This window comes from Lissotriton helveticus, chromosome 2_1 (assembly GCF_964261635.1).
Source record: "Lissotriton helveticus chromosome 2_1, aLisHel1.1, whole genome shotgun sequence".
NCBI lineage: Eukaryota > Metazoa > Chordata > Amphibia > Caudata > Salamandridae > Lissotriton > Lissotriton helveticus.
Genome location: NC_136059.1, coordinates 1037413059 through 1037428099, shown reverse-complemented (window position 1 = coordinate 1037428099; position 15041 = coordinate 1037413059). Strand labels below are relative to the sequence as shown.

The 15041-nt window shown below is 49.3% G+C and overlaps 1 long non-coding RNA gene across 3 annotated transcripts in view; it reads right to left on the bottom strand.

The window, feature by feature from the left end:
- The window catches only part of LOC144819584 (uncharacterized), a 353768-nt gene that overhangs the window by 165262 nt on the left and 173465 nt on the right, over positions 1-15041 (bottom strand). The gene's annotated exons all lie outside the window — the stretch shown is intronic.

Sequence of the window (15041 nt, the reverse complement as noted above, 5' to 3'; positions counted from 1 at the left end):
TTTATCAGGTTTGAGCAGCACAATAATCACCGGCACCCTCATAGAGGGCAAAAGAGTCGTTCTTTCCCTTGTGCTCTCAAATACTGAAATTAACTTGGGGCGAGAAGATCAATATAACATCTGTAGAATTCATCCAGAAAACCCGCAGGATCCAAGTGGTTTCTCGTGGCGAGCGCACCAACAACCTCTCTCAGCTCTATCTCACTAAATGGTTGCACAAAGAAATTATTTCTGGCCTTATTCAACCATCCTAAAGCCTTGTCCTCTAAGTATTCACCTATCTGTGTGGACGATCTGACCCCTGTAGTTGCATAAAGGTCCTGAAAAAACTGCAGGAACACCTCCAGAACTTGCACAATGTTGTGGTATAGCTGCTCTGCCCCGGCCACAATCTCCACAATAGCCAAGATCACCGTATCTTGGAAGCCAAGGACTGACCCGGTCTCCTCCCCTAATACACTCTTGCCCTGGCATATTTGCTTCAAAATGTACATTTCCTAGTCACCACTTCATCATACTCAGTGAGATGGGCACAAGAAAGTGCCATGGAAGGCACGTCAGGTGCATATCCCAGAGTGCACTCTGTCTCTTTCAGCTGTGCCTCCAGACTGGCTCAGTGTTGTTGGAGAGACTGCAGCACAGCACTGGGCTTTGCCATGCACTTGCATCTTAAAGTACAGAGTCAGTCATGCCTTTATTAAATTAAAAATAGTTCACAATCTCTGTATGGAGGTCATCCACGAATACCCTGTCCAGCATGGCATCAGAATGCAGCCGCTAAGCAAAATCTGGTCTAGATGCACCTGGGACCACCATGGTCTTGAGTAACGGGGAATTATCAGAAATGGTATGAGCCAGATGTATGATGTTGCACACTCAGGGCATCACATCCTTGGACAGTAGCCAGTAAATGGGTCTCAACCACCCCCTTTACACAGGCGAGTAATAGGTGCCCTCTACCATTTGCGAGAGCCTGTTTCTAGAAGGTCATAGACTTGCATGCTAGCCCACAGATGAGCAGCGGCAGATGTTCCAGCACTGGACGACCCTAGTGTTCTATTCAACTGGGGCTGTAAAACACAATAAAAATCTCCCCACCGTATCAAGGTCTGCAGTTCGGTAGAGAGACTATTGGCCCATAAAACATCAAAGAAGCCAGGATCATCCATATTGGGCCTGGAGCAATTGATGATGGTGAGCTTTGTGAGTGCCATTCTTCTTCATAATATGGCATACTGACTCTGGGCATCTATAAGTGATCCATCCATTGTAAGAGAGAAAACCTACCTCACAAGGATAGCCATCCCAAATGCATATGAGGAATTTGACAAACCTACACAACAGAATGACCAGCGCCTACCTAGGGCATCTTCCAAACATGTTGTGAGATGGGTCTCCTGCAGGAGCACAGAGTCCACCTTATGCCTGTTGAGATAAGCTAGTGTAGTGTAGTTCCTATATTCCCAATAGGCTCTGCGTATTGGAATAATATATCCTATAGATTTGACGTTGGACTTATGTCGACTAGGTCTCTATCGAATATACTAAAATTAATTGTGTGTGTGACAGCTAACTCAGAGGTCAGTAGAAACGTTCTTGAATACACAAGAAGGGATTAGTTTCTGACAACTGCATAAACATGACAACTTTGTTTCCCAAGAATAAGAAATGTATCTCTCAGAGTCGTGGAAACAATAGATAAGTATTTCGCTCAGTCAATCCTGCATGCTTTGTTTCTACAGAGTTGCAGAGAAATAGTGAGAGAGGCGTTTTCAATAAAAAGGTTTTTTTTTTTTAAATATATTTTTATTGCAGAATCAGGAATAAACACTTCCAGCAAGCCAACCCACACACCATCGGTACCCAGCAGACAGTGCAACATTAATACAATACACAGCCAATTAGCCCACATCCCGGAGGCTGGGCGGCGCTTCAAAGAGTCAGGTCACTGGAGGTACCTCGGTGCACGCCCCAACCGGGACACAGGTCTAGCATAAGACTTCGGTTCCGCTTTTATCCCCAACACAACCAACCTCCCCCCACCCAGCAAATCGTAGGCCACTCCGATGTCATGTCACTAGATCATCACTACTACTTTCCTGAGCCATCCGGTTCAGGGAGGATGCCGCTAGCCGGCAAACCACTTCCTCCTACGACTCCTTCTCAGTGCCCTCCCCCTCAACTGCTGCTAATGCGGGTTCCACTCCCCCTCTCCTGCTCCAGGGTACATCTATCAGGAAGTCCTGACAAGCAAGCAGTCACACGGAATCCCTGCCTATAACTGATCAGTTTCGTCGCCTTCAGCTAGGTAGTCCCTTAACGCTTGCACCACCATCTCCCATGACCATGCCAGTTCCAAGCTCCTCTCATGTCCAGTTCTAGTCGCCTGGCGCATTCGTAACACACTCTCACAGCTCGACCACTTCACCAGTTCATTCCTCCACCTCCGCACAGACGGCCCCTCCCTAGACTTCCAATGCCAAGTTATTTCACGCTGCGCCAGCACCAGACCCAGCCCAATGAATTTGCTCGTAACCTTGGTCTTTTTGGTATGCGGGAACCAAAGAAGCAGGCATGCGGCCATATCAAAGTCCACCTCCCGATCTGTGACAGCATTCAAAAGGTCCCCCACCTCAGACCAGTATTCCCTCAGCTTCGGGCAACTCCACAGCATATGGTCAAGATCCACCTCAGGGTCTAGACATCGCGGGCACATGGCATCCAGCACCTGGAAGTGTCGACGTAACCTCTCCGGGGTCAAATATGCCCTATGGAGCACAAAATAATGCACCTGTTGGAATCTCGCGTTCCTCGTCCCTTTCCAAGTCCTGTGTAGCACCTGACCCCACACGGAATCCGGGATTTGCCTACCGATGCTGGTCTCCCAACGCGACTTCAACTCAACCAACGGGGCCAAACCTTGATTTAACATCCTATTGTGGAGGCAGGTCACCGCCTTGACGGTGCCCGCTGCCATCACAACATATTGGCATACCACCGTCACCTCCGGTTCAGCCAGTCCACCCCCCCAATGTTTCTGCAGAGCCGCAATGACCGCCGCATGCAGCAAGAAGGTGCCACTCGGTAGGCCAAACTGCTCTTGTAGGGTCTGGAACGGGGCCAACGTCCCGTCCACATATAGGTCTCCTACCATCTGCAAACCCAGGTCCTCCCACTCTAACAATCGGGGCCAATCACCTCCGTGCGGTAAGGCAGTGAGCATTCCCAGCGGAATCTCCGGTGCGTACGGCCGACGCTTCCCAGCCCTCTTCAGGTTCCTGTTCCAACACAACCTGAGTGTCCATTCCTCCATTGTGAGGTCCTTACTGGCCAGTCTCTGTTGCATCACGATAGACGACAAGACATGCCTCTGAATGCCGAACCCCCGGTCTTCTATAGGCCCCCTGAATTCTTTGGCCACGTTCTGCGTCAGGACCTGGAGCTGCACTGCCAGATAGTATAGCTCATAGTCCGGGACAGCCATCCCTCCCTCACACTTGGGTCTCAGCAGGGTGGTCAACGCCACCCGTCTGCGACCGTGGCCCCAAAGAAAGCCAGTCACCAACGTCTTCAGCTCCCGAAAGATACCCTGTGGGATCCACACCGGCAGCGTCCTAAAATAGTAGAGGAGCCTCGGGAGTGCCACCATTTTCAATAGCGCCACACGACCCAGTACAGACAGCGGAAGAGTGGCCCAGAAGTCCATACTGCCTCTCAGTGCCCTAATACAGCGCCCCACATTCCCCTCAAGGAGGTCTGCCGCGACATGGTAGATGCGCACTCCTAAGTAAACAAAACAAGAGGGCTCCCACACCACCGGCCTCGTGAGCCGCGGGCAGAGCGTGGACTTGCGCAGCGGAAACACGCAAGTCTTAGACCAGTTCACCCTGAGGCCTGAAAGCCTCCCGAACCTGCCCAACATGTCCACCGCACCTTCCAGAGCCCTTCCAGAGTCCGCCAGGTATAGTAACAAGTCGTCTGCGTACAATGAAATATAATGCGAGTCAAGTCCCTGCGCAATCCCGTCATAAACAACTCCCATTCTCGCCTGTGCCGCCAACGGCTCCATCGCGAGAGCAAAGAGCAGAGGGGATAGCGAGCAGCCCTGCCTCGTGCCCCTACAGACCGGATAAACCGAGGAGACCAAGGTCCCCAGCCGCACCCGCGCCTTAGCCGAGGAATAGAGCACTCTCGTCCAGCCCCGGAACCCCTCCCCAACCCCGAACTTCAACAGTACGCCATCCAAAAAATCCCATTCCAAGCTATCAAACGCCTTTTCAATATCAACCGTCAGCACTACCGGGCCCGGAGCCGCCGTGGCGGCACTATCTATGACCCCAATCAGCCGACGGATATTCATCGAAGTGCTCCTAGAGGGGATGAATCCAGCTTGATCCCTATGCACCAGAGAGGTCATCAGTGGCAGGAGCCGGGTGGCCAGGATGCGGCTCAAGATCTTATAGTCTACAGTCAGCATAGACAACGGACGAAAGGAAGAGACATCCAAAGCATCTCTGCCCGGCTTCAGCAGGGGCACTACCAGCGCCTCCGTCATAGAGTCAGGCAACCGACCCAATTGTTCCGCCTCCGCATACACAGCCTGCAGTCTGGGCGCCAGCACGTCCATAAATTTGGCATAGAACTCGACCGGCAAACCATCCACCCCTGGGGTCTTGTTCCTCGCCATATGACTAATCGCCCCTCTGATTTCGGCTAGGGTGACAGGGCCCCCCAGATCCCGGGCCTCCCCCTCGTCCAATATCGGCAAAGGGATCTGATCCAAATAATCGCCAATGACCGTGGCTTCCACCTCGAGGTGGCTGGCGTACAGACTCGTGTAGTAGGATTGAAAACGCCCCAGGACCGCTGACTGCGAATAAACCACCTCCCCATCTTCCTGCCGCACACTCATAACTGGACAGCCCCTAGGGTTCGGATCAGCCAACTTTGCTAGGAGCGTGCCCACCTTATCGCGCTCCTCATGCACTTTCACCGCATACAACTTATAATCATAGCACCGCAATCGCTCCGTCTCAGTCGCCACCGCCTCCTTGGCCCGTAACAAGCTGTCTTGCAGCTCCGGCTTCTCGGGTCGCTGCTGCTCCACCCTTCTCAGCGCCTCTTCCGCTTTCGCGAGATCATTCAGCACCGTCCCTCTCACAGTCAGAAATCGTCCCATACATACCCCCCTCACCACCACTTTCATCGCATCCCATTCATTCGCTCTAGTCGCTGTCGACCCAGCATTGATCGTGAAATAGTCATCTATGCCCTGTCGGACCGTGTCACAGAACGCCGGGTCATCCAGCGTCTCCGGACGAAGTCTCCACGTAGGGACCGCCGATCTCGCCTTCTGCCATTGCATAGAAATCAGCAGTGGGTTATGGTCCGAGATGGTTCTAGACAAGTACTCAGAATGAATCACCACCTTCGCCAGAGTCTCGCAACACAGTACCGAATCCAATCTAACATGCAGATCATGCAGCGCCGAGAAGTAGGAGTAATCTCTAGTTTCGGGGTGCTGCTCCCTCCACACATCCACCAAGCCCCACCTCTTCTGCCAGTCCCGCCTATGGGTCGCAAGCCTGCGCACCGGGGAGTCTACCAGGGGCGGGTGAGACCTGTCTAAGAGCACATCTGAGATGGAGTTAAAGTCCCCCGCCAGCAATACAGGACCCGCCAAATAAGCGCGACAAACCCTCAAAGAAATGTGCTTGATCAGCGTTGGGGGCATAGATGTTACACAGCACCACTTCCCAACCACACAGCCTCCCTTCCACCACCACATAGCGACCCTCCGGATCAATCTTCTGGCTCGTGACTTGGAATGGCGTGCCCGCTCTGACCCATATTAACACCCCTCTAGCAAACGCTGAGTAGGTCGTGCCAAACACCTGACCCCGCCACCTCCTCTGTAACGCCCCGCATTCCTGTTGTGTCAAGTGAGTCTCTTGAAGCATTGCTATCTGGATGCCCCTCCTCACCAAGTAGGCATGCACCTTGTGGCGTTTAACCATTGTACGAATACCCCGGACATTCCATGTGACACATTTCAAATTAGGTAACGTCCCCATGGAGCATCAATCCCAACAGTGGCGTACGCCCACACATGTGACCCGCATCGCAGCAATTGCACAACCCCTTTAAAACACGCCCCTTAACTCCCACCCACCCCCACCCCAGGACAGGGCCTAGTAACCCAGCTTCAGCCCCGTTCCAAACCTCAAACACCCAACACATCACACTAATCTGTGGTCGACACCACAGAAGACCTCAAGGGTCTAACGAGGGCAATGGGCCCCGTACCAGGACGAGAGAGCAACCACCCCGCGCCCACAGCCCCATACTGCCAATGCAGCCCCATACCTGGCAGTCCAATAGAAGTCAGGAGAGTCCAGGCCTTACAAAAAGTTCAGTGGCCCCGGGCTTCACCCATTGAAGATACCATCTGACGTTTGGGGAGTAACCTCCGGCCCCTGCGCTCCCCCCACCTCCGAGTCTTCATCACCGGTCTTCTCACCTTCGCCATCCGAAGCCGAACCCCTGGAGGCGTCCTCTCGCTGCGAGCCCGTGATGGTCGCCGTGGCATCCAACGCACTCTGTCTATCGGCAAGCATTTGCGCCTCCCGCTCGGCCCGTTTGCGCCTATTCCGGGAGCGGATACGTTGCGATTTCCTGACCCCAACCGGTTGCTCACGATCCCTGGCGGGCCTGTGTGCCCGATCCGTCCCAGCACGATACAGTTCCAGCCAGGACCATGCTTCATCAGGTGTTTGGAAGAAGTGAGTCCTCTCGTCAACGATGATCCGCAGCTTGGCCGGGAAAAGCAAGGAGTATTGAATCCCTTCATCTCTCAACTCCTTTTTCACCGACAGAAAAGAGGCCCTGCACCGCTGCACCTCCTGCGTGTAGTCCGGAAATAACGTCACCTTGCTGTTGTCCACCTGGAAGGGCCCACGATCTCTCGCCCTTTGGATCACCAGGCCCCGATCTTTATAGTGCAGCAGCCTAGCCACCAGCGGTCGGGGCGGTCTGCCCTCCAGGGGCGGCTTCGCGGGCACCCTATGCGCCCTTTCCAGGGAGAAGAAGGGGGAAAGGCCCTCCGGCGCCACCACCGTGCGAAACCAGTTCTCCAAGTAGGCCACCGCATCATCCTTCTCAATTTTCTCTGGAAGCCCCACCACCCTCACGTTGTTCCGGCGGTTGCGCCCTTCCGCGTCCTCCACGCGACGCTCCAGAGTCGCCAGTCGATGGACAACGTCATTAAGTTTGTGTTCCGCCGTGACCACCGCTGGTTTCAGCTCCTGGAGCAGGTGCTCGTTGGATTTCACACGGTCAGAGAGCTTGGCATGGTCCGCTCTCAGCAGACCAAGCCCGGACGCCACCTGCGCAATATCCTGGTGCAGCTCATCCTTCGTAGCAGTGATCGCGGCCAAAATTGCATCCAGGCGGAGGTTCAGCCTCTGTTCTTGTGGTGTGGGCCCCGTTGGGAAACCGCCATTCGCGTCATCCAGCCTCCGGCTTCCCCTTTCAGGCGGTTCGGCGTCGCCATTTCCCTGCGCGGCCATCTTGTGTGCAGGTAGTCAGTTATTCGAGCAGCTCCCTCGGACAATGGCCAGGTCCACCTGAGATGCCCAGCGGGGTATCCCAATCAGCACGGCCCACCAATCCCCAGGTCAAGCGGGAATCCGCAGTGCCAGCTGTACCTCACACTCGGCCATCCGCCAACATCCAGTCCGGAAGTGCCCACTGTGCTGCCCCACAGTCACTCGTGGAACGCCCGCAAACCCCACCAGGGCCAGGGGGAGCAAACTCCACTGAAGAGGTGGTCAGTAAGGCAATCAAGGTCCCGGGCAAGCTGAGCCCATCACCCCCGGCAACACTGGTCTCCGTAATGCGCCACACGCTGTGGGGCCCAGCACCACGCTATATCCTCGCCCTCCACTGGGCGGGTCCCCCGCCACGGAGCGGGCCGACCGCTACCTCCTAGTCAGCTCGCGACCCAGGGCGTGCAGGCGCTTTGGGCGGCCGCCCTCCTATTGCCCCACCATCACACCGCACCCTCCGAGTCCCGTCGGCCCCCACCGCTGTCCAGCCAGTGGGCGGGCGGCCTCGCAGTCCAACAGTGTCTCCGCCGGCGCTGCGCCAGGCAGGCTTCTTTGTCCCAGGAACCGGGTGGGGGAGGGGCGCCTCTCTCACCGGTAAATCCCGGCCGACCGTCACCGCATCTCGGGGCCCGCTCCTATTGTCCAACGCTCCACACGAGGGCCCCGCAGGCGCCTGCAGGCCCTCCGGCACCACACACCGCTCCACTCCCGGAGCTCTCATGGAGGCAGCGCCGCCATCTTCCTTTGTCCGCGCTCCAAGGCGAGCCGAGCACCAGGGTCACCCGCGCTCACCAGCCAGGGCTCCGACCGGGGCCAAACGCTCCCCAGACGATCAGCGGCCCCCCCGGACCACGATTCCGGCCGCCAGGCGACACGGGGTGAAGATCAGCAGGAGAAAAGACGGGACATGGCGCGGAGCAACTCGCTCACGCAGCCATCCCGGTCGGCGCTGTAGCCACGCCCCCCTCAATAAAAAGGGTTTATTGAACAGTCGTCTTTCTCATGCAAGTGAGGTGAACTGCTACAATTATGTTATGCAGACTGCAAAGTATAATGCGGACAGCATAAACAATAGTTAGAAACCTACCCCAATGTACCTAACCTAAGTCTAGTATGAGGGAAGAAGTAAGTATTGTGTAGCATAGGGTTAGTTGTTTTTCCCAAGAATCTACCGAAGGTTTCTCTAGGTTCTATTCAGCTCCATACCTTTGTTTAGAATAAAGGAGGTCTGGTATCTCTGTCTCGGGACTCGATTTCCCAACACCCCGCAAGGGGAGCTTGGAAACACTGGAGCTGGATTCTCAGCAGGAGAATGGCAGCGTCTTAATCAGTGCATCAGCTGGAGAGTCGGCTTCCTTCGGGACTTGCTGTAGCGAGCTGCATCGGGCAAGTAGATAGTCGAACTGCTCCGAACCACCGTAGTTTGCCCATAGCAAGTGAAGGCATATTTATACCTTGAAGGTGTTTTGGAATGCCATAGTTGTTCTTTGTAAAGTAACTGAGTTCTTGGACAAATCAGTATTCAAGCAAGGGGAAGTCCCTGACTGCTTAAGCTGGTTTTCCAAGAAGTTGTTGTGACGTTTGGTACAGGTGGAAGTAGCCATGCCTGTATTTGGGTAGCATGGGCTATGCTTAAATAAGCGTTTGATTTCTATGCCTATATAAGGGCAATGTGAATTGTACCTATATAAGGGCATGAATTGGGAAAATTCACTCGGAGCTTAAAACACCACACAACACTAGGACCTGCCTAGTTTTCTGCGGATTGTTAAGACTTCTGACATTCCAGGTCAAACAGTGACAGGTCTCATCCTTCCACTCTCCCATTCAGACAAAAATAATTTCACCAGTGAGTGCTTTCACTGAATGAGTTGTGTCCTCTATGGGCCATCATACATGCAGTTAACATACCTCTCATGACAATGGTAATCTTACTCTGATGGCTCAAACCCACCAGGGATACCGACCATTCCTCCATAGAAATCCCAAAAAAACAATGGCATATTAAACCAAGAGTATGAAAAAAAGGTGCAGATTGCCCACGACAGATTGACAGGTGTGTTCCTCAGGGACCTCCATAAGAGAGAATGAGTCCTCCTCAGCATGAGCGGAGGATGTCCGGGTCATCCGGTGATATGCATGCCATGCCTGCAAAATTGAATGGGATGAGAACATCCAGCCATCATCCCCAGCAATAATAACATCTCGTATGTGGGGGCCCTTGAATGCAGGATTCCAGCAACTGTAGAATTATCCAATGAACTTTCCTACGCCTACTGGAACTTTATGAAGCCTGGGGAAGTGTCATTGTCTAGAAAATACTTTGCGAGGCCCCCAATCCTCAATCTGAGTCATTGCGTGAAGTATGGGGCCTCACAGGCAACCGTCATTCTGATCCTGTGCTATCTCCTGCTGCAGCTTGCCTAAATACATTAACACAAGGAGAGGGGAGGGGAGACCCAGTTATTTGTGACATTGTCTGTTTTTCCTGTAGCCGAGACAAGTGAGCGTAATGCACCCAGGTAAGTCGATGCTTGCTTCACAATTCCTCAGACAGTAAACTTTCTCTGAGATGGTGTGAAAAATGAAACATATATATATATATATATATATATATGTATATATATATACTAGCTTACCCCTCTCGCGTTGCAGCAATCTCCGAAGAAAGGAAATTCAAGGAAACTCGTCATGATAACATTCAATTTACACTGTGTCATTTTTATTGAAACTTCTTCATTTTAATATGGAAAACTTTTCAAAGTGTCGTTTTCATTCTATTTATTTATTCGAGTGCTTGTGGATACACGATTTTTTGTTTTTCCGTCTGGTGCGTACATCAGTATTCGAAAGATTATGAGGGCCCTGGGGGGCCGATATGTAAAAAAGATTTATGCCAGAAACCTTTGCGGGAGTGTACTCAACAACTTCCCAAAGTTTCATGACGATCGGATGAATGGTGTAGTAATGCATAAAGGACAAACAGACAGACAGACAGACAGACATACATTTGTTTTTATATGTATATATATATATATATATATATATATATATATATATTTATATATATATATATATATATTCACTGAAAAAACCATAGGTTTCACCCCAGTTATAGTTAGGAATTAGCATTTAAAAAACCTATTAAATTCACTGAAAAAAACATAGGTTTTACACCAGTTCTAGTTAGCTGGAAATTTTACTCGCATAAAACCATTGAAATTCCCACGTTATAGTTAGTTGGACTCACTATAACTTGCGCGTGCAATGCACTGCTGATGACGTCACATATTACATCACTCATGACATGGTCAGTGACATCACTCATGACATCACTGATGACACCATCCAGTGAATGTGTGTCTTTCTGAAAAATAGATAATAGTGAGTAATGTTTAAATATTTAAATATATGTGTTATTGTTTCACTTTGTGTATAAGTGGCTGCATGGGTTGGTGAGTAGCTACATGTGTATGTATATGGGTTATTAGATGTTTTTCTTAGTATTAGTATGAGTGTTTGTATGGTTTGGTGGGGGTATTACTTAGCACATAGATGAATGAATGACTGACTCTCTCTTTGTATGTGTTTTGAAGACAGCATATGTGCAGGATTGTATGGGTGGATGAGTGTGTATATGTGTGTGTTAGTGAGTGAATGACTGTCTCACTAGTGTCTTTATCAGTAACTACATATGTTTTAATCTAGTATATGTGAATATTGATGTATATAAGTGAGTATATGTGAGAGTGAGGGATTCTAAGAGTTCCTGTTTAAATTAGTATGTGTTTCTATAAGTGATTGTTTAAGAGAGTAAGTATGTGTAGGTTTCCTTAGAAGTAAAGTGGTAGTGTGTGTATAGCTATATATGCAAATGAATAGATGTTCAATAGTTTATTTGCATGTGTGAGTATGTGTGTGAGTAACTTTTGGATGCCTGTCAGTGTGTAACAGGATGTATAGGTGTATCACTATATATGATGAGAGAGTATATGTATGAGTGACTATATAGAACTGTTGGTGAATGAGTGGATGTATATATAGATGGTGGAATTATTGAATTGGTTGTTGTAACTGGTATGGGTATCTCCATTTTGTTTGAAAATTTTAGTTCTATTTTTGAATATGTGTTTCAAGGGTTACATTACAGTGAAAGGAGGTCTGTCACTCTGTCACAATGATGGTGTCATCAGTGATGTCATGAGTGATGTCACTGACCATGTCATGAGTGATGTAATATGTGACGTCATCAGCAGTGCATTGCACGCGCAAGTTATAGTGAGTCCAACTAACTATAACGTGGGAATTTCAATGGTTTTATGCGAGTAAAATTTCCAGCTAACTATAACTGGTGTAAAACCTATGGTTTTTTCAGTGAATTTAATAGGTTTTTTTAAATGCTAATTCCTAACTATAACTGGGGTGAAACCTATGGTTTTTTCAGTGAATTTCAATGTTTTTTTAATAGCAAATCTCTATAGGTATGAAAAGTAATAATTTTTATAACGAATTTTAAATTGTGTAAATATTTTTTTTTTTATGGTTTGCCCTCGTACGCGCCCCGGAGCGCTCCCGGGGCGCGTACCGGGGAGCGTCCCGAGAGCACTATTCCCACGAACGAAAACAACATCATGACGTTTCGCGTAGTCGCATAATGCGTCATATGACGCACTGCGTAAGCGCACCCGGAATCACGCGATCGCATATGATCGCGCAACGTCATGACGCGCTTACGCGACGCGCCCCGGGGCGCGTAGCGTAAGCGCATCGGGTCATGTGATCTGAAAATAACACTTTTCATTGGTGCAGATCAGTTTTGGTTTCCAAATGATGAAAGCTTGGATCGTGTGACTTGAAAATAACACTTTTTATTGGTCCAGAACACTTTTTTTTTCCCAAATGATGAAAACCCCACCTTTTTTCCTCACTCTGACTTTCATCTTTGTGAGAGGAAGACTTGTTTCTGCTTGTTCAGTCATGGCATCTGTAGTAGCTGCAGCTAGTGGACCCCCACCACCACCACAACCACCTAGGAAGGAAGGACCACCTGCACAATTCCTTCCAAACCCAGAGGAAGAGGAAGAAGAAGAGGAAGAGGAGGTAGAGCCGAGGCAGTTCTTGCGTGAAGAGCCCCGGCAACCCCACCACATAGACAATTTTATATGGCAATTTTTTTCTTACCCTCGAGAGCAAAAAAAGGTCAATGCCCGGTACGTGACATGCCTCATTTGCAATGCAGTTCTGTCCCGAGGCACAGACAAAAAGTATAGTTTTGGAAACTATACTATGCACCGCCACATGCAGAGGTGACATCCAATCAATTATAGCGTTGCTGAGGTGCGTCACCTCCAGGATAACCCACCAACTCCTGTGGCCAGTATATCGTCACAGGAAACTCTATCGGGACCAGAGGCGAGGGAGACGGTCCCAACTATTCAAAAGAATTTTGTGCACCTGAAGCTAGTGTGCATTTATTGTGGTGCACTAATTTCTTATGGGGAGAGGAGTATCACTTTCATTAATAGAGCATTTGAAAACCACAAGTGCTCAAAACACCCCAAGAAGTATTTTTTTTTTGCTCCTGTTGAGCCCTTTCTAATGCCTGTTTTTCGTTGTTCCGCCCAAAAAAAAACAAAAAATATATAAAATTGTTCAAAAAATACAAAAAAAAAAAAATTTCAGAAAAATAAAAAAATATTTAAAACAACAAAAACAATAAAAAAAAGTTCTTTTCAGAACTACCTCCCATTTATAAAAAATTGCTAAAATGTTTAGCACTCTGGCAATCTCTTTTTTTTTTGATTTGCTCCCCGGTACGCTCCCCGGTGCGCGTACCGGGCACTCCCCCCCGGGAAAATCGAAAAAAAACTAACATTTATTTTTACCCGAGGGACCCTTTTATGGCCCCCACATCAAACCTAGAGGGTCAGGGGGGGTGTACCCTGCCCCCTTTTCATTATTTTCCCTTTTGTTTTTACCACCTCTTGTGTCTCGATCCTACCGAGACACAAGATGGCGGCCGCTGCGACCTGTTTCGAATGTTTACAGACACCCGAGAGCCAATCAGCTTCCCGTGCGCAGGTCTCGTGGCGCGCCCGGAGCGCTCCCCGGTACGCGCACCGGGGCGCACTTACAGATATCTACATTTTTTTGAACCTAAATTACTCAAAATCCTCTAGACCACATATCTTGAGACATAGCAAAGGCACATCGGGCTACCAGTCCCTACAATTTTGCCAAGTTTGGTGGAAATCCATTCAGCCGTTCGAGCTAAAAGTGCGACAGACCGCCCTATGGAAATGAACATGGGGAAAACACGTTTTGGGACCCCCCTTTTATCTCGGCCCCCGCTTGACAAATCCCCTCAAACTTTCAGGGAAGGAGCGGAGCGCCGCGAGGCAAAGTTGCTGAAAAATTCAGGCTGATTCCTCAACCGACGCCAAAGTTATTCCAAATAGAATGTTGCGATTTCCCTATGGAAATCGATCCTAACTATAACTACCTACTGGCGACCGCCAGTAGGTAATATATATATATATATATATATATATATATATTTTGGACTCTCACCCAGACACTGAACGTGAATGGGTGGGCTCAACATGTTTGTAAGTGGAGCTCTTTGAGTGGTAGCAGTGAGTAAAGGCAGGGTTGAGTGAGTGTGATAAAATAGCCATTAAATCCTTTGTAACAAATGTATTATTCTGGGATCTAGGGATAGGTTCAAATAGATCAGCATAATGCTTTTAGGAACTAATCTTCCCAGGCATCTGATAGGTCGGCATGTTTCAAACTTTAAATAGCACATGAAGGGTCAGTAGGCAGAGACGTTTTAAGACATGGGCAAAGTGGGCTCTGGCCCAGGGTCCTAGCCTTTAAGGGGGGCCCCTCATAGAGCCAGCTTTGTTCTACAGAGAGTTGTGCCCTGATGACCTCAAATCATTGTTTTAAATACCATTTCCCTTTAATTTATTTTTAATATGGATGATGTGTGTCGTCCATTGCAGATCTTTTTCAGAGAAATGTGTTTATGTTTCATGCAACATCCATAAAAATGTTTCCTTTGGATCAAAACAGGACCTGACATGAGAACTGGGAGGTTATCTCAGAGATTATTTGCAGCAATATTAGTAAACTGCTGCTTTGTTACAATATTGAAAACATGTCACTATCCCTGTATATTAGATGTAAACACATTTAGGATTTGGAGGAGTGTGTCTGTGCACTGTCAGTAACTTGGCCAAACAAGGCACATAAGAGATGAAATTGGATCATAAATTCAAAACTGTTCCAAACAGGGGCTCCCAAAATACGCTTGGCCCAGGGCCTGCAAACTCCTTAAGCTGTCCTTGTCAATAGACTTTCCTCAGAACCTCGGTTTTACCCTGCTTTTTGCGATTGCTAATTTTCTGTGCAATTAAATAGTAATAAAGT